The sequence below is a fragment of the Erythrolamprus reginae genome, chromosome 2 (genome assembly GCF_031021105.1).
Source record: "Erythrolamprus reginae isolate rEryReg1 chromosome 2, rEryReg1.hap1, whole genome shotgun sequence".
Taxonomy (NCBI): domain Eukaryota; kingdom Metazoa; phylum Chordata; class Lepidosauria; order Squamata; family Dipsadidae; genus Erythrolamprus; species Erythrolamprus reginae.
In genome coordinates, this window is record NC_091951.1 from 251322011 (window position 1) to 251340472 (window position 18462).

Sequence of the window (18462 nt, forward strand, 5' to 3'; positions counted from 1 at the left end):
ACTTTTTTCAGTGCCACTGTAATTTCAGACTTATTAAATGAATGGTTGTAAGTCAAGGACCAGCTGTATTACACTAGTCTACAGCAAAAATCCAGGCAACACTAGACGGAAGCAACAATAGAACAGGTTTGTATCCTTTTGCTTTACCATTTAACAGTTTTTCAGAGTTTTGCATATAATCCTAACACCCATTTCCCCTCCTTTCTTACAAGGAAATTTCAACATCTGCTGGAAGATCAATTCCATGAAATTCAGGACCTTAAGAATGAAATGGATCAAATGCATTCTGAGATTAGCAACCTCCATAAAGGCCGCCTGCAGTCCACCAAGCAAATCCTTCAGGAAAGTGACTTACCAGGAGAGGAGAAAGTAGGAAGCTGCAACTAATCTCAGAAATTCTCTGGTTTCGATCTTTCCAGATTATCATTTTCTTTTGCACATCTATTAGCTACCATAGAATGTCATTTTTTCCCCCGTTTACAAAACTGAAGTCTGTTAGTTGTTCTCATGCCCAGCCTCACTCGTACCAAATATGCTTAAAAAATACAGTAGGGAAAACATTGAACCACAGTGAGGGTTTCTTTCCTGCTGCAAAAGGGTAAATTATAATTCCATACTGGGCACTAGTATTCCATGTTGCATCCAGTTTTGGTCGCCACAATATCAACAAAATGTTGAGAAACAAGGATGGTGCTAATTGGGTATATCCAGTCTAATGAAAAGAAGGATTAGGGATGACACGAAAGCAGTGTTCCAATATTTGAAGGACTGCAGAGAGCAGAGAGCATCAACCTGTTTTCCAAAGCACCTGAAGGCAAGACAAGAAACAATGGATGGAAACTAATCAAGGGAAAAAGCAACCAAGAACCAAGGAGAAATTTCCCAACAGGGAGAACAATCAACCAGTGGAATAGTTTGGACAATCCTAGACCTATGGTGGTGAATCTATAGCATCATGCGAGAGGTCCCATGCAGAGCCCTCTCTGTGGGCATGTGCGTCATCACCCCAGCCTAGTTCCATCACATTTCTTCATCAGTTTCATTTTCAGGGAAACAAAAGTTTGTGGGACTAAAAAAAAAAATTCAATCAATTCCAACTTCTCATGAAAGGAGAAGATCTCACAAAGTTGGAATTGATTGAGTGATTTTTTTTTTTTAGTCCCACAAACTTTTGTTTCCCTGAAAATGAAACCGACAAAGAAATGCGATGGAGCTAGGCTGGGGCGATGACACACATGCCCACAGAGAGGGCTCTGCATGCCACCTCTCGCATGATGCTATAGATTTACCACCATAGCTCAGGTGTTTCCCAATGGAGAAGATGGGGTCCCCCTCCTCCTGAAATTCATTACGACACAGAGCCGCAATGCAACTCTGGATCGTCTAGGCCAGGGGTAGGCAAAGTTGGCTCTTGTATGACATGTGGACTTCAACTCCCAGAATTCCTGAGCTAGCATGATTGGCTCAGGAATTCTGGGAGTTGAAGTAAAAAAGTCATAGAAGAGACAACTTTGCCTACCCCTGGTCTAGGCCTCTTCTGGCCTCCCGGATGTCAGTTGCTTTTCCTGCAGAGCTGCCTATGTTGGGGTGCCATGCCTCCCTGCCAGACAGCTGAACTTCGGTGCACTGCTCCTAGGCTCATCAGCCTCCAGATTCCCACCACCCAGCACCAGTTTTGGAGGGGTGGGGTGGAGAAATAGATGAAGGCAATGAGAGAGGGAGGGAAGGAGAGAGAGAAACAGAGGGATGGAAACGGTGAGAAAGAGAGAAGCAAAGGCAGAGAGAGAGAGAGGGAGGGAAAGAGGAAGAGAAAGAAAAAGTCAGAGGAAGGGAAAGGGGAAGAGAGGCAAGGAAAGAGAGAGAAAAACAGAAAGGGAAGGAGAAAAAGAGAAATGATATTACAAAAGGTTTTATTGTTATTGAGCATAATATTTCAAAAGCAGAAAAAATGAAGGGGCATAAAAGTGCATTTATCACATTTTTCGTAGAACAATTAGCTGAACTCTGCCTTTATCATTATCTTAGGTAGTAAAACCTCAGTATTCAGGTTAAATTGCCTTGTTGGCACTTTGCGACAAGTAAGTGGGTTTTGGCTTGCAGTCTCTAAAAGGTTCGCCACCACTGCCCTAGTCATAGGATTCCCACTGCTCATGATAGAGATGCTTATAATAAAAGGTGTTCTAGTATGCTTTAAGTCTTTATGGTGAAGACAAAACAATTACTGCTTTTGGAGAGTTGAGTGGTATAGAAATTAAATAAAATAGTAAATTATGGGATTATCCTTTACCAAAAGTTTAAAGGAAATTTGTACATCTCCAACCTGCTACATGAGATAGTCTGTCTGGATTGATTGATGACTCTAAGAATTATTAAATCACCTCTCCTTTCTACATACTTTTCTTCTCCACAGAAGTTCCAGCCTTTATGTCTAAAAAGCATGAGCATTGCATAGAGATTTCTGCACTGATATAAATTTTTGTCTTTTGACATTAGCCCCCAAATGCCTGTGTCCCAGGGCTGGCTATAATGTATGCTTCATAGGCATCATTTTTTCACATAATTAATTGACAGATGAAAACATCTTAATGCTATCTAAAAGAATTGTAGTACACACTGTTTTAAGCACCAGCAACCACTCCTCCTTAGCTAAAATCTGATAGAAAAATATTATTAGATACCAGTTAATATTCCTTTATGGGCTATTCATTTGGGCCCATTTATTTCCTGTCTTTACTCAGCAAACTTGAGAAAGAAACCATTTGCCGAATTGGCAAATTTTGGCTTTTTTGACATGATGCTTTATTGTCCATATTTGTGTATCTGTTGCTAACAGTTGGAATTAAGTCTATGGTTCTATTTGTAATTTACGATGTCTAACGTATGTAACTGATATTTGTATAAATCATTTCCCTGGTGCATTTTTCTTCTCCTTTGCAGGAAATGATTGATATGCTCAATTTGGCTTTTAAGAAGATTTTTGAAGACGATATACAGAAAGCTGACTGGGCTCAAAAGTCAATAGGTAATGTCCTGAAAGATGGAGTGGCTTTGGGTTTGCAACTCACAGCCAGGAGTGTCTTTGCATAAACTGTGAGTTGTGCAGTAGTTAAACCCAGTTCTGGATCTTGAGAACCTGGTTGCCCTTGAGAAGTATCTGAAAGCTTCGGTTGATTTAAATGTTTAATGGGCATCACATTTAAATCCCTGAACTGAAGCTTGGGGGGAAAAAATAAGAAAGTGATTTGAAATCATATCTGACAGATTTTTCTCTTTCTACACTAAACTCTACAAAAGATGAATTACTATTGGATAATTACAGTATATATAAGTGAATTTAATTTCTGATGAAAAGTTTCTTTATATTTTATTCTGTACTTATTCTAGCCTTTATAAAAGTCTCATCTATCTACATGGAGACTACGCGGGAACTAATATTGGGAAATTACATGTGAATGAATGTAATTTCTGTTAAGAAATCTATATTTTACTCTACTAATTCTAGACTTTAAAAAACATCTGTCACAAGAAAATACATCTAAATGTTCACTAGAAATAGAAAATAACTTGAGGTTACATAATCATCTGTCTGTCTATCTAGGAGCCACAATCGATAAAGACAGGACATCTAAGAGTTTTGATTTTTTGCATCAGGAAAACTGTTGGTTTCCATTCATCTCTTCAGCCAACCCCCCTGAAACTATTTTACAGGTGCAATATTTCTATCATTGCTATTAGTTAATTCAGTACAATAGTACAATTTCTCAGCTAGAAAAATAGTACTGCCCCGAGTCCAGTTTCTATCACATAACTATATACATGTCATTATTTTCTTCTGGATGTTTTCTTTAACTTTTCAATCTAGCCTACACTATAGCCCTTGGATTTCCTAGAGATCTTGTATTCCAGGTCGAAATGTTGATGAAATCTGACTTCATTTCATTTTAAGGAAAGCTCAGTGCTTTCCTTAAAATTAAAGGATGCACATATTTGTGAATGGCTCTGAAAACTTTTTCTGCAGTTCTTCAGGGCCTATTTTGTTCTGACTTCAAAATCTAACTGTTGCGTTTAATTGCATTAAACTAAGGCAGAGTTCAGATGTTACAATAATATGATTTCGGTTGGTTTAGAGCAGGGGGAGGAAGGGTGAAGGAGTACCAAATTTTTTACTACCGCACTGTGGGCGTGGTTTATGCAGGACGCGCTACATTTTCTTTCAACATCTTTCAGTGTAAATTGGGTGCTCTAGGGTGGAGTTCCAATTTCGCTACTCCACTGCGTTCCCTCCCATCCAAGCAGTAGCCCACCCCTGGGGAGTGATGCACAAAACTCTCCAGCTCAAAAGCAGAATATTCCAGAGAAGAACAAAATCTTCTCCTTTGTATGTTGTTTCTGAATGTATATCTGGAATAGTTTGTGAAGTTCTGAGTTGCTGTATTTAAGAAGACTTTAAATGATGGCAAAAGCTGTGATGACGCAGTAGTTAGAATGCAGGATTGAAGGGTAACTGCTCACTGCCAGAAATCCAATGCTGACCAGTTTAAAGTTGATTCAGTTTTCCTTCTTTCTGAAGTCGGTAAAATTGGGGGCTGCTAATGTTGTAAACATCTCAGAGAGTGCTGTAAAGCACGGTGGAATGGTATATAAATCTAAGTACTATTGCTATTGCTATAGTGTAGACTGTTTCTCCTTATTTATGCTTTCTGGACGTTGGAAAGCAAAAGGAGAATTCTCTCCCATTTCTATAGAAGTTTTCATTATTGGGCTTCAGAATGGAAGAAAATGGCCCCTTGTATATTGCTGAAGCATTGGCTACAGACACACACACAGAGAGAGTTCAAAAAGATAAAGGGAACACTTAACAAAATATAACTCCAAGTACCATATATACTCGAGTATAAGTCGCTCCAACTATAAGTCGAGGCGCCTACTTTTGCCACAAAAACTGGGAAAATTTATAAACCCCTGTATAAGGGTGGAAATTGCAGCGGCTCCTGGTAACTTATAAAAATGGAAACCAATAAAATTACATCAATTGAGGCATCAGTAGATTAAATATTTTAGAATATTTATTTCAAAGAAAGCCAGTAAACTAGCTCTGTAAGTTTAAAAGATGGTAAACAGGTATATATCCCCCAAGGCAGGTATAGGCAAAAAAAATGCAAGTACCTAGGTGCTTACCTGAATCCCCTGCTCCTGCTGGTTTGGGTTAGGGTTAGGATACTTGACCTCTCCTTGCCTCAAAGAGATACAATTTCCCTCTATATTTACTATTACTGAACATCCAAAATATACTTAATTCTATGTATATATGCCATATGTGTAAATAAATATTACACACAGGCACACCAAAATATACTGTACATTATCTACTATATAAACTGTATGTGTATATACAGAGAGAGAAAGAGAGAGCGTCCGAGTGGTTGGCAGGTTCCTTTGCTTGCACGCAGGAGTCAACCACTCAAACGCCGCGCTAAACAAGAAAAAAGCCGTTTGGCTAGGGGGTAGATTCTTGCTTCTTAACCGGGCAGTTGCCCCCTCTCCCAGAGCGATATCCTTAGCGGTCTCCAGGAAGCGGCTTAGGGAAAGACAGCTGTCTGCCTTTTCTTCAGCTCCAAAGAAGCTCTGGCAGAGGGGGCAACTGCCCGGTTAAGAAGCAAGAATCCACCCCCTAGCCAAACAGCTTTTTTCTTGTTTAGCACGGCGTTCAAATGGTTAGCTCTTGCGTGCAAGCAAAGGAACCTGCCAACCACTCGAACGCCGCGCTAAACAAGAAAAAAGCCGTTTGGCTAGGGGGTGGATTCTTGCTTCTTAACCGGGCAGTTGCCCCCTCTCCCAGAGCTTCTTTGGAGCTGAAGAAAAGGCAGACGGCTGTCTTTCCCTAAGCCGCTTCCTGGAGACCGCTAAGGATATCGCTCTGGGGGAGGGGGCAACTGCCCGGTTAAGCAAGTATCCACCCTCTAGCCAAACGGCTTTTTTCTTGTTTAGCGCGGCGTTCGAGTGGTTGGCTCTTGCGTGCAAGCAAAGGAACCTGCCAACAACTCGAACGCTGCGCTAAACAAGAAAAAAGCCGTTTGGCTAGGGGGTGGATTCTTGCTTCTTGACCGGGCAGTTGCCGCTTCTTTCGAGCTGAAGCAAAGGCAGACGGCTGTCTTTCCCTAAGCCGCTTGCGCCCTTTTGTGGTGACATGTCAGTCACCCCAGTATAAGTCGAGGTCGGGTTTTTCAGCCCATTTCTTGGGCTAAAAAACTCGACTTATACTCGAGTATATACGGTAAATCAAACTTCTGTGTAATCAAACTGTCCACTTGGGAAGCAACACTGATTGACAATAAATTTCACATGCTGTTGTGCACATTCAACTTTGTACAGAACAAAGTATTCAATGAGAATATTTCATTCATTCAGATCTAGGATGGTTCTTGGGGAAAAATGGGAGGTGGGAGCATTATGGACATATAGCAATGAGCTGCCAAAATGCTTACTGCCACACTGTGGGCATGGTTTATTTTGTGGGTGTGGCTTGCCTGCCATGTGACCAGGTGGGAGTGGCTTGACAATCATGTGACCAGGGTGGCTTAAAGGTCACCGGGGTGGCTTAAAGGTCATGTGACTGGGTGGTAGTGGCTTGATTCTTTTTCAGTTGATTACGTCACATTATTTGAATAGCCACAAAAAGGACAAATGATAGACACCATTATTTGTTGAGGAGCACAGTAACATTTTAAGGTTTTGTACTGAACCCATAAGGTTCAGTATAACAGATTAGGCAAGTAGCTCAATTTTCTTTAATTGCTATAAAAGTTAAGATCTAGATAATGATTAAAATGATTAAAGTGTTTATGGGTAAAACACACTATTTAATTATTTCCTATTTTAAAAGCCATTAAGGATCATACTAAGGTACTAGAGAAGGAACGACAATAAAAACAATTATTAAGTATTCTATAAATAGTGCACGAACGTACAACTCCCACTGTGTCCCCCTCCCATGGGGGCAGCAGCCCATTATTGTGTACAGATCTTAAATTGTAACAAATAAAAGTAAGATACAAATTTAAGAAAAATATTAATTAATACCTTAATTTGGGATATGCAAGCTATTGCTCCCTTCAAAAAGCTCCTTTTGAAGGGATTGGTACATAATACACTGCCAAGTTCACTGGACTGGCAACCCATCAGTAGAGGCTGGATAAACTAGCAATATGTGGGAGGAGAAGGATGAAATGGACAAAACCTTTGCCTGCTACTTCCAGCATAGCTTTCTGAAATAAGCCCTAACATAGGCATCTTAACATTCCTATATCTTCTCTTCTACTCTTTCTTAGATACATTTTACTATAAGTATATCCTCTATATAACCTACATCATGTATTTTACTATGTGTATACCCACTAAAACCCTCATTTTGTAGTGGACAAAATCAATCAATCAATCAATAAAATAAACATGTTAAAAACAACTGGCAATAATCAGGGTGAAAAATCACACCACTCTCCGTAGCTCTCTGCCCATTTCATATAAAATAACTCCGCTCACCATTAAAAGATTGCCTGCTTGTCAAGACTCAAAATTCTTTTTTTTTTTTTTTTTTTGCTTTCTGCACTGACCTGACTTTGTTGGCCAAGAACTGCTTCCAGGTTGTCCTTCAGGGCTGCTGCAGCCAGGGCCGCCGATAGGGCAGTATTACCGGTACTGGCGTCAAGGGCCCGGCCAAATTGAAAAATTAGGGGGGCCCGGCGATTGAACGGAGTGCTGGTGAGTTGGCGTGCTAAGGAAGCTCATTGGATTCAGTTGCAAAATTGTTACAATCGGGACCAGGCAAGAGCACAGATCTGGAAAAATGCAAAAAATTTCTCTATTCTGCCTGAAGAGCTTCATAGCTGTTAAAGGTAAAGTTTGGATCAGAGCTAATTTGGTATACATTTTGATTATGGTGTTAGATTTTTTTTCAAAATTGTTCCCTTCTAAGTGTGAGGAAAAGATTTGTTGCTTTGGAGTTGACATGTTTTTTGGAGCCGTCTCGCCATTTTAGATTTGAGAAGCAAACACCATCCTGGATTCGAGAAGCAAGCATTGTGGGAAGTGGGAAGATTTGAATATGCAAAGGAGAAGCTGGATACTAAGGACTTTTCAAAAAACAAACAACTACATAATATTTTGAGACTTGTGCTGAGAAGATCAGAAGCGGGAGTTGGTTATTTTACATTTTGCCTTCTAAATTATGTTAAGTGCATACACAGTAATATTTTACCGTATGCTTAATAGATATGATAACATCCTAGGAAAAGAAGAAGAAAGAAAAGAGAAAGAAAAGGTGTTGTTCTTAGAGCCACAGGCATGCTATTTGTTAAGAGACTATACATTACACATTTAAAAGCTTAAATATATTAAGTTATGGAACTCAATAGCAGGTACATTTGCTTCATAATATGGATTTGATGATACATGAGGGTATGTTTGGAAAATGCTATAAGGAGATAGGTGGAGAGGTTAATGAGAAGAAGAGGGACGGGTTTTTTACTCTTCCCTCCTCTTTCTCTTCTATTTTCTTGCACTGTGCTTTTTACACCTATGGTGGAGTTTACGTATAGTTTTAAAGATTATTGCGTATAATTTATCTTCTGGTTACCTGTTATTTATTGGTATTATTGTGTAAACAAATATTTTTCTATTGTGATGCAGGAGTATTTTGTCTTTATCCTTTGTGCCATCTTATTGCTGCTTTTAATATTGTTGATGGCAAAATTAATAATATTTTGTTAATTTGGTGTATTTGCACTGTTCTGGTAATTTATTTATATGTATGTAATATGTTGATGTCACTTGAATATATTTTCTGCGTTATTAACATATTATTAATCTGTCAAACAAGTGTACCTTGTTGTAGTGGCAGGGTTTAATTTTTTTTTTTGAAAGGTAAATTTAATACATAATTGGTATGTCACAAAATAAAGTAGTTTTAAAATGGGGGGGCAGACACTTAGGCGGTATGGGGCCCCAAAATTCCTGATGGCGGCCCTGGCTGCAGCATTCAACTCTTCTACACTGATTCCCTCCTTTTAATTTTAGGGGCTAAATGATGAAACAAAAGAGGAGATCCTGCTGGGAACATTCATGTATGATACCGAGAAGGAATTAATTCAGACATTCCAACTGAAGGTAAACTAGAAATGGGAGAAGTGGGGTAGAGGTAAAACTAAAGTAGGATAGAGTAAAACCGAAGGGGCTGTGTCAGAGGGAGTTGTTTTGAAAGCATCTCTCCAATTTCTGCCCCATCTACTAAAAACCAGACAACTTTTAATTCAGTACTTTAACGAGTGGATTAGGCCAGAGCTGGAAAACCAGAGCTCCTCCTGAGGAAATATAGTTTAGATAATCTGTGGCACTATACAGATAGTCCCCGACTTACAACGGTTCACTTAATGGCTGTTCAAAGTTTCAGTAGCATTGAAGAAAGTGATTTATGACCATTTTTTCACACGTGTAACCATTGCAGCACCCCTATTTGTACACTTGACACCTGACTCACATTTTAGACAGCTGCAGTGTCTCGAGGTCCATGTGATTAACTTTTGCAACCTTCTGACAAGCAAAGTCAATGGGGAAACCAGATTCACTTAACAATTTGTTAAGTAACAATGTATTTCTAATTAAACAAATGTGGCAAGAAAAGTCATAAAATGAGACAAAACTCACTTAGCAAAGTTCTCACTCAGCAACATAAATTTTGAGCTCAATTGGGGTCATATGTTGAGGACTATATATCTTGATGGGAGCTAATGGGACATAGCAAAACAAAAAACAAAAAAAACCCACCACAAATCTTCTTTCTGATGAATAACAGTCCTAAAGCAGTTATATCAGCATTTGGGAAACAGGTCTACAGCTTTATTTTATTTATTTATTTGATTTTTATGCCGCCCTTCTCCTTAGACTCAGGGCAGCTTACAACATGTTAGCAATAGCACTTTTTAACAGAGCCAGCATATTGCCCCCATAATCCAGGTCCTCATTTTACCCACCTTGGAAGGATGGAAGCTTCAGTGGCCTGCAGTACAGCATTCTACCTGCTGCACCACCCCGGCTCTTGTATATAGATATACAGTATAGGCTTTGCACTCTTCTATTAAACCGATAGAGCCATTCAAGAGGATGACTTCATCTCGATGGCTTTTTATTATGATTGTTCTTTTTCCTCATCTACATTTCAGAATGAACAAGAGAAGGCGTTCCAGTATGTAAAAATCAAAGTGGAGAGCAACTGGGGAAATCCAGAGTACACGTGCATTTATCGAATCAGGGTGCATGGAAGGATGGCCAATATAAACCATTTGGGCAAGAAAGTGGATGAAATCTCCCAAGATAAATAAAGAAAAACAGGAATATGAACATTTATACTGAGCAAGTGTAAAAAGCACCTAGAACTTGCTCCAGCTTTCAGTTTGGTTTCAGTTTGATTTCAGTTGAAAATTCAGTTAGAATTGTTGTTAAAATAATGTAGTTGTTAAACTAATGTGTAGTTGTTAAACTAATGTGAGTAGCATGAGTAGATTCTGTCCAATCTCTCAAAAAGATGAGGTGACTGGAGGTGATCTCCCAATAAAATATTTCAGTTCAGATTATAGTATAGAGGCAAATGTATTTCTCTTGTAAAATATTTATTATACCTTTAATCATCTCCATCGGGGTCTGGGTCAATATAATTGCATCATCTGCAAATAAATTTATTTTCATTTCTAATTCCCCTATTCTATATCCTGCCCAAGTGTTATCTTGTCTTATCTTATTAGCTAAGATCTCTATTGCTATTACGAATAATTTTGGAGACAAAGGGCATCCCTGCTTGGTGCCGTTTGATATTTTAATACTCTGCGTTCTTTGTCCATTCACTCTTATATATGCTTCATTTCCTTTATAAATCTCTTTTATAGTTTCACAAAATTTCCCCCCCATATTTAATTTGTTACATAATTTATATAAATAACTATGGTTAACTTTATCGAAAGCTTTATAAACATCTAATTTCAAAATTCCCAGTTTCCTTTTAGTAGCGGTAGCATGGTGCATCACATTCATTACATTTCTAATTGGTTCACTTATTTTCCTTCCCTTCACGAACCCATATTGATCCTCTTCAATTATTTTTGGTAAAATATTTTCTAATCTATTTGCCAATATTTTCATAAATATTTTATAATCCTGATTTGCCAAACTGATCGGACGGTAAGACCCAGGCTCTCTTAAATCTCGACCCATCTTCGGAATGGTAACAATTTCTGAAAGCTTCCATGTCTGCGGGATATCACGATTTGACAATATATTATTAAACAATTTCCCCAAATGCGGCAACAAAACATTCACATAAGTTTTATAAAATTCCCCTGTAAACCCATCTGGGCCCGGAGCTTTGGCTTGTTTTAACCCTTTAATTACTCTAGCAATTTCATCTTGTGTAATTTCTGCATTCAAAATTTGTTTGTCTTCTTCGCTTACTATTTTCCCAACCTTGAGGACTTCTATCTTCACTTGCTCCTCTTTATACAAATCTTCATAATATTTCCTCATTATCTCCTCTAACTGGTCGTTACCATATCTAACCACTCCACTGGTGTCCCTCAATGCTAAAATACATGATTTTTCTTTCCTCTTCTTCAGATATCTCGCCATTTGCTGCATTGATCTTGTCCCCCAACTCTGTGTTTTTTGTCGCATCGCCATTCTCATCTTATTCCATTTAATCTCATCATACACCATCAACTGTTTCTTTTTCAATTTCAATAAACTATTCCAATCTCTACTTTTCGTTAATCTTAACTGCTCTTGTATCAAATCTATTTCCCTTATCTTTCTTTCCCTCTCTCTATCCCACCTCTTCCTAATATCTGCTTCCATACATATACATTGTCCCCTCATGAAGGCCTTACATGCATCCCATACAATTGATTGTTTAATACCACCCACATCATTAATTCTAAAATATTCTGATAACTCTGTTTGCAATTTCTCTTTATCTTGTTCCCTAGCAGTTACAAATATTTTACAAGAGTTTAAGCAGGAATCGGGACTGTCGGTTAATATGGAAAAATCAGAGATTATGTGTCTAAATATAGACCCGAGAGAACAGATAGAAATTAGGAAAGAATCAGGGTTGAAATTAGGTCTTAAAAAAAATAAAATATTTGGGAATTTGGTTATTGAAAAACCCAGGGAAAATGGAAGAGGTTAATTATAGAATAACATGGAGGAAAATGTTGAAACAGATGAGCAGCTGGAAAGATAAAAAGCTAAGGAGACTCTCTAAAATAAGAGCTTTAAAAATGATGATAGCTCCCAAGATGATGTACCTATTTCAGGTGCTGTCGGGGGGGTTATCGGTATGTAAGGTTAAAGAATGGGATAAAAAATTAAATTATTGGATTGAAGAAGATAAGAGACCAAGAATAAGAAAAAAGTGGTTAATTGCGAATGAAAAAGAGGGGGGATGGGGAGTTCCATGTTTGGAGCTGTATAGAGAAGCCTTTCAAATGGAAAGGTTAATGGAGTTGCAATTAAGTGAAAATAAATGGGCAAAATTGGAAAAACAGATAAACGGGATGAATAATAGAGAATTAATTTTTAGGAAGTGGAATAGGAGCGATATAGGTAAATTAATAGGCCCTATGAAAGGGACTATGGAAATTTGGAAAAAATGGCAAGGGAAAATAGGATTATATAAATCTAAACTGTCATCGCTTTATGTAATAAATAGAGAAAACGAAATTAACTTAAATAGGGTTATAGGAGAGTTGAAGGGAAGAGGGATAACTAAGATAGAACAGTTATACGAGAAGGATGGCAGGCCAAGTAGAAATCGTATAGAATGGTGGTTAGGTAAGGGAAGGTGGCTACAAATAAATGCAATATGTAAATATCTAAATGAAAGGGAGAATAAAGAAGTATTATGGCGGGAGGAGACAGGGTTAGAGAAAATAATAAGAGAAAAAAGCGAGGGGATAAAGGCGCAAGCAACTAATATATACAAACTGCTAGTGCAGTCAGATGGAGACACGATTGATGGATTGACCAAATGGTGGCAAAATGAGATATTAGTAGAGGTACAAGAAATGGAGAATATAGTAGAAGATATAAGGAAAATTAAAAATACAAGAATTAGGGAAATGAGAAGGAAAATATTACATAAGTGGTATTTCACTCCTGTTCAATTTGCACATTTTCAGCAGAATGTCAGGGGGAATTGTTGGCACGGGTGTCAAGATAAAGGAGTCTTTATGCATATGTTTTGGGAATGCCCGATAGTGCAGGAATTTTGGCAAAAAGTGAAAGAGGATATCAATGGAATGTTAAATATACAATGGACAATCACTAAGGAAATGGCAGTACTAGTAAAAAGTAATGCGATGGGAGAATTTAGAGAAATAAAAAAAGCAGCAATAGAAAGCGCTCAGGCAGTAATAGTTTTGGGTTGGAAGGATGCGACAAAATGGACAATGCAAAATTGGTATAGGTACATGGTGGACCATATTCAAGTTGAAATTATGGAAAAAAGGATAAATTTGGATAATGAAACTGATTTGGGACGGCTGATGGGACGGTGGGACAGGGTAAGACGATATATGACGAGTAGAATCCGAGACCAAGCTGTAAGAAATAGACTGGAATCACTCTATAATATGTAGACAGATATATTGCTCTTGGGTTAAGTGGATTACAAAAGAAATACCCCCAATTTGGTGGTGGGGAATGTGTGTATGTCGGGGTGGTGGGCACAATTCACATTTCACTATGCACTGTTTTATGTTGTGTGATTTTAAATTGTTAAAAATCAATAAAAAAATATTTAAAAAAAAATAGTATAGAGGCAAATGTACAGAGATATTAAAAGTTCAAATAAATGAGTCATATTTCCAACAAAAATTACCTTAATGTGGAAGACTAATAATACACACAATAAGTATCACTGTATCAAGAAATGGGGTAAATATCCATGTAGTTATAAAATTATGTCTTAATGAATCACTCTGTTGACTGAAAAATAATATGTATCAAGAAAAGCAGTGTCATGAAATGTTAAGGAGCTTTCAACTAAGGCTCACCCTCCATAGATTTGTACACACTGAACAACATTTCAGCTTTCAATTTACAGGTAAGTCGAAAAACATTTCAATAGCAAAAATATACTTTCCACTCAGTTGATGAGCCTGGTGTAGTGTTGGCTATCTTGTTTAACATGTCCCAAGCCATGCAATCCTTCTATGGGTCAATAAATCCTTTTTAGGAAGAAAATTATTTGAAAAGATAAATATAAGGCCAATGATTCCAACAGGCAAATTAGTTGTTAAAGAAAGTTAGCTTACCAGAACCAGAAGAATTTGTCTGCTTTCACCTTAATTCCACATATCCTTTTCCTTTAGGGAAAATAAATCCGAAAAGGTTAGCATTGTGGCTATATGTGTCATACTCATGTGGTGGGCATTGCCCAACCAGATGGCTGGGTTCCATAATGTGATAGGAGAAAGGTGAAGCCAATAGTCCAAGACTTAAAACTGTCCAGTTCATTCCTATTTATTCCAGGCTGGACATGTATTATAATACCTTCCCGTGCATAACTCCCTAGATAAAATGAGATCTTTCAAAAGTCATAGATACATACATATTTCTTGTGTGAATGGATTAGTGAAGACAGCAAGAAGACATGAAAAGCTCCTGGGAAGATGAGCAAATTATCAACAAATGAATAATATGGGCTCCTCAGTTTGGGCTCAAGACAATGGAGAATATGTTGGCAGATGATGGGACGCCCCCAATCGCATGCTGATTATCATTGGCTCTTTGCATTTTCTCCCACTCTCTGGAAATCAACCCAAAATTTGTCATTGGCTCCCAAGGAACAAAGTGAAAAAAAATTAAAAGGGGGGGGGGGGGAGTGTTGGTAATGACCTTTAAAGTGTTGGTAATAAACCTGGCATTGGACTAGAATACCTCCGGAACCGCCTTCTACCGCACGAATCCCAGTGGCTGATAAGGTCCCACAGAGTTGGCCTTCTCCGGGTCCCGTCGACGAAGCAATGTCGTTTGGCGGGCCAGGCATGGGGGAATTAAGACATCTCTCCCAGGCTTTCTTATATTTTATGTTTGGTATGTATGTGCTGTATGGTTTTTTAAATTGTTGGGGGGTTTTATATAATTTTATTATTAGATTTGTTCCATTGTTATACTGTTTTTTTATTACTGTTGTGAGCCGCCCCGAGTCTTCGGAGAGGGGCCGCATACAAATCTAATGAATTGAATTGAATTGAATTATCAAAAAGCCAGGATTGACTAGGACAGTAATGGCGAACCTATGGCACACGTGCCACAGGTGGCATGCAGAGCCATATCTGCTGGCACTTGAGATGTTGCCCTAGCTCAGCTCCAGCACACATGTGCACGATTTTCAGCTTTTGCAGAGGGTCTAGGAGGGTGTTTTTGGCTTTCAGAGGACCTCTAGGAGGTGGGGGAGAGTGGAAAATTGGCCTACCAGACTCACCAGAAGTTGGGAAACTGGGTGCTCATGGCCTCTGGGGGATGGGGGAAGCCATTTTCACCCTCCCCAGGCATTGGATAATGGGTGTGGACACTCGCAAATGCCCAGTAGTGCATGCACACTGGTGCTTTTGGCACCCAAGGAAAAAAAGTTTCGCTATTACTGGACTAGAGTGTTTGACTTGTCTTCTCTCAGGTTCAATCCTCACACTGTTAGTTGATAGCACATGGACTCAGAAAAATTCTTTACTACTTGTCCACTAGTGAGTTATAAGACCTTATGACAGTGATGGCAAAACTTTTTGGGTGCCAAAAGAGTGTGTGCGTGCCAACACCCACAATTCAATGCCCCTCATGCACCATGCACCCCTCTGCACATGCACCCATGATGTCCGCATTGCCCCATGCATGCATGCATGCCCCCCTCCCCCATTTTCGAACTTTCCCGGGGGGGGCTTAAGTCTCCTTTTTGCCCTCCCCAGACTCCAGAGTCTTTCTTGGAGCATGGGGAGGGCGAAAACAGCCTCCTCCGCCCCCAAGGCCTTCTAGAGGCTGAAAATGGCCCATTTCCCAACTTCCGGTGGCCCCAGTAGGCCTGTTTTTCACCATCTCCAGGCTCCAGAGGCTTTCTGACACCCGTCAAGCGGGTGCAGAAGTTGGTGACAAATCAGTAGCTTGCCACACTTGCCTGAAGACCATAATAACACTCATACTCATTCAATCCACTAAGTCGCATAACTTTCGTTGGCCAGGGTGCAGAAGTCTAATAGCCCCAAGCCTGGTGACATAAATGAGTATTGAGACTCTTAGGGAAGTCAAGGAGGGTTTTAAAAAGTGTGTTAAGGTGAATATAATGATATATAACAGTGATAGCATAGCATAGCATTTAGACTTCTATACCACTTTACAGTGCTTTACAGCCCTCTCTAATCGGTATACAGAGAGTAAACTTATTGCCCTCAACAATCTGGGTCCTCAGTTTTACCAACCTTGTGTTGTGGTTCAGCCTGAGTCAGATGAAAGACCACCTGCGTCTCTGCTGGCTCCATGCCCGGGGGAGGATGTGAGTGAAGTGGAACATGACAAAGAGGAATGGCCTGGGAGCCCTGGGGGGGGGCTCTCTCCAGCCAATAGCTTGGAGTTTCTAGAGTCATTAGATGACGACGCACAAGCCATCATCAGTATGCAACAGAGACATATAGATCAAAGGAGGGATCAACTGAAGAAATATTATCACCGGTGAATGAGGAACACCAGGGGGTGTGTGGTCCTCATTAGCAGGGAAAGGTTTATAAGGCAGGCAAACTCTTGCAACAGTGTGGAGTGTTATCAGCGTGGAGTTGCTGTATCTGCCTTGTCTCCCAGCATTTCTGTTCCTGGCTCGTGGCCCAGCAGTCTTGAAGACCCGTGGGAGGTGTATGTCTGTTATCTCACCGGCCTCATCTTGGCATCAAGGATTCTGTGTTTTTGTGTTTCTGTTTGGAGTTCCAGTGTTTTCCTGATTTGTAAGGACATTTTCTGTTGGATTCTTTTTTATTTACCATCATAAAACTGTGTTTGGCTTCAACCGGTGTGTCTGGCTTATCTTTTTGGGTTGGTCATAGCTTCCGTAGTGAGCCGGACAGAACACCTTGGAAGGATGGAAGGCTGAGTCAACCATGAGCCTACTGAGATTCGATCTGCCAAACTGCTGGCAACCGGTGATCAGTAGAAGTAGGTTGCAATACTGCACCTCAACTACTGCACCACCAAGGCTCATCATAATACCTTCCTAGCAATAAATAAATAAATAAAATTGGTAAATTCACAATTCAAACTCTTGGCAAATAGAACAGTTAGCCCTATCAGCAGAAGTAGCTGGAAGTACTGCACTCTACCCACTGCACCACTGTGGCTATAATGATATACAACAGTGATGGCAAACCTTTAATGGCTTGGGTGCCAAAAGGGCGTGCATGCGCCCAAAAGTGCGCCCCTGCATGCCCATGTGCATAATGCAATGCACTCCTCCCCACATGTGTGCACAACCCCATTATTATTATTATTATTATTATTATTATTATTATTATTATTATTATTATTATTATTATTATTAATTTTATTATTTTATTATTATTAATTGGATTTGTATGCCAATTAATAATAATATTATTATTAGCATGCACACACACACCCGCCTCCCCCACACATGCGCACAGGCCTCACTTAAACCTCCAGACTTCTGTTTGGCCCATTGGGCTGGGATCTCCTGAAGCCTGGGGATGGCGAAAAATGGCCGAATGGGACAACCGGAAATTGGTTTCCGAATTTCCGGTTGGTCCATTGGGCTATTTTCCCAGCAAAAGGAAGCTTTCCTAAAGCCAAGGAAGAGCAAAAATGGCTGAAAAGAAGGCCGACAATCAGCTGGTCAGCACACACATGTATGCTGGATCTACATAGGGCAATGCCTTGCATGCCCTCAGATATGGCTCCGTGTGCCACCTATGGTACATGTGCCATATTTTTGCCATCATTGAAATATAATATGGTAATGCTCCACATAATAAAATATGTAAATATCCCTAGCAAATCAGATCTTCCTGGGTTTTGATCATTGAGCTTTCTTGACTGGGTTGGATTTAGATACTACCCCTATTTCAGATTGAATCTAAGTGGGTCATGATGTAAAAAGGTAAAAGCATAGTAGAAAATAGGGGGGGGGAATAGAGATTGTTGTATAAAGGAGAATCACAGCCATTCGCTGCATGCAGCGTATTTTGACTTATGACCACAATGGAGCCCACAATTTTGGTGGTTAAGTGAGACAGTTTTTAGTGAGCTTTGGCCCATTTTACAACTTTTCTTGCCACAGCCGTTAAGTGAGTCACTGCAGATGATGAATTAATAACAGTTGGTTTAGTGAATCTGGCTACCCCATTGACTTTGCTTGTCAGAAGG

At 39.5% G+C, this 18462-nt stretch overlaps 1 pseudogene; it reads left to right on the forward strand.

Annotated features, from left to right (window-relative positions):
* LOC139159558 (sperm-associated antigen 4 protein-like) overlaps positions 1-18462 on the forward strand; it is a 154162-nt pseudogene that overhangs the window by 11791 nt on the left and 123909 nt on the right.